The sequence below is a fragment of the Tachysurus fulvidraco genome, chromosome 7 (genome assembly GCF_022655615.1).
Source record: "Tachysurus fulvidraco isolate hzauxx_2018 chromosome 7, HZAU_PFXX_2.0, whole genome shotgun sequence".
Taxonomy (NCBI): domain Eukaryota; kingdom Metazoa; phylum Chordata; class Actinopteri; order Siluriformes; family Bagridae; genus Tachysurus; species Tachysurus fulvidraco.
Window position 1 is genome coordinate 9,258,475 of NC_062524.1, and position 2,500 is coordinate 9,260,974.

The following is a 2,500-nucleotide window of genomic DNA, read 5'->3' on the forward strand; positions in this document are numbered from 1 at the left end:
TCCTGTACATCAGTTTTATACTCTCTCACCCAAGAAGCTAAGTAAATCTCACTAGGAACTACGAAATCAACTAAAACAAAGCAGACACAATAATTTGATGGGGACAGAAAGAGAATACTGAAGTGGTGTAAAGTGGTTCATTACAGGTCAGACCGTATCAGCAGACAAGAAGGCAACCTGATCACACCATGAGCTTCAGGCTGAACAGATCAGCTGATCAGATTACGCTGCTGTGAAGAGATCCTCAGAGCAACAAAATTCACTTAGCCACCGTCCACCGGATTAACTCACAAAGCACTGCTTTTACCAACAAATAAAACAGAAATATGTTGGTCATTCATGTTAGAGCAGACTCTGTGTACATAAAGAAAACGTCTACCAAAAATGACACTTAGATAACCTTTGAGAAATCAGGAAATATATAAGGCTAATGAACAGTTGTATTTCTCATTTGCTACTAAATCTAACAATACAACGTAGTAGAATGCTAATAGCTAGCTAACACTGAAGAATAGAAATTAGCCTGGCTTTATTAGTAGTCTCTCAAATGTTAGCTAGCATGAAACTAACTCTAATAAAAACAAACTAGCCGAATGCAAGTAGGTAAATAAATACAGAGTAAACTTAGCAGCAGGTAGATTAGAGGAGTGACGTGTGTAATGAGGTAGTGTTTGAAAACGTAGCAAGTGCTTTATCTGAGCAAGGGGTAGCAGGATTTATCATTTGAAATGTAGTAAGTAAAAGTCAAAAGTGTTAAAAAATACAAATGCTTAAAAAGAGACTTAGTTTATATTAGATGTTTGTTATGAAGAGGATTAGCACCATGCTAGTAGTGAATTAATGTACATGTGTTGTTATATGAATGAAATGTATAACACCAAGCAAATCATGTTCAATTATATCATAATCATAATTATTCTGTGTGTGTGTGTGTGTGTGTGTGTGTGTGTGTGTGTGTGTGTGTGTGTGTGTGTGTGTGTTTTGGTTGAGTGTATTTCTATCCTAGAAAATCTAGATCTTCAAATCTTACTATAAAACAAATGGACAGTTTTAATACTTTTGTTAATGTTTGCATCATTATTGAAGCAAGAAATAGACAGCTAAGAGGTTAAGAAGATATAGCACAATATGAGTAGCTGTTTGTGATGGACTAAATGTCCTCACAGTGATAGAACAGGGTTAATAGTCTCTTCAGTCACCCGGTCCTTACAAAATTAGGGCTGGGAGACATGTGTTTAAATTTTGCTGAGTCAACAAAATCCCCACAAAGATTGGAATATCTGACAGTTTTGACCTAGTGGGGACCAGTCACTGCTTTCTGCTTTCATCTTTCAATAGTAATTGTTAAGTCTCTGAAAGATCCTCACAAATATCAGAAAGTAAGTGTGTGTGTGTGTGTGTGTGTGTGTGTGTGTGTGTGTGTGTGTGTGTGTGTGTGTGTGTGTGTGTGTGTGTACTGTATATATACATATTTAGCTGTTTATGAAAGACTAAATATCCTCACAGTAATAAGTTAGGGTTCGATGTCCTCACAATCACCTGGTCCTCACTAAAGAATACACAGGTTTATGTGTAATATAACATTTATCATTATGTTTATGAAAGGTCTTCACAATGATGGAAAACTGTGTGTATATGTGTGTGTTTGTGCATGTGTGTGTGTGTGAGTGTGTGTGAAAGAGAGAGATAAAGAGAGAGAGAGCGTGAGAGTGTGTGTGTGTGAAAGAGAGAGAGAGAGAGCGTGTGTGTGTGTGTGTGTGTGTGTGTGTGTGTGTGTGTGTGTGTGTGTGTGTGTGTGTGTATGTGTATGTGTGTGAAATCAGGTATGCTAGTTCAGCCTGCATTAGCCTCAGGCACCAGCAGAAATACTGTATCTCTTTGGCTGTGTCTCAATTCTAACAGTCTGTACTGGCTTTGGGATCTGTCCTTATACACGGTGACTATAGCACTTTATACCTAAACTAAACATATCTTTACCTCCATCTCAGACATCATATAATGATTCTGGTTGGAGTTTTTGATTTCTTTCCATTTTTAAACAGAAATATTATGATGGTAGAATGACGTGGCAGGTTCAGAAGGAACTGACAGGAAAATTGTGAAAAGTTGTGAATCGCAAAAAGGTTTTCCTTTGTTGTTACGTAGTTTTACAGAATTAAATAGCAATAATAATTATTATGCCAATGGAAGGTCCTTACAAAGATAGAAAAAAAAAACATTTCTTCCTGTAATTTTATTTAAACACTGCCAAAACAAAAGCAATGAGATTGAGTTAACGACACGAACATGACTAATTATACTTGATATCTCGTGTCCTTTTAATTTCCTATCTGAATTCCAGTTACTTCATGTCTCGCTTTTTAAACGTCTCAATATGTTCAGGGTTTATCTTCTGTGTTAGGAGACCTCGCAGTGACCCTTACGCAACCCACCAGCTCGAATCCATTTCTCTTAATCAAAATCATGTTTAAAAATCAAATTAATATTAAGGAAATTATTA

General features: G+C 36.4%; 1 protein-coding gene across 3 annotated transcripts in view; it reads right to left on the reverse strand.

Moving 5' to 3' along the window:
* The window catches only part of LOC113634747 (retinoic acid receptor beta), a 141,209-nt gene that overhangs the window by 44,437 nt on the left and 94,272 nt on the right, over positions 1-2,500 (reverse strand). The gene's annotated exons all lie outside the window — the stretch shown is intronic.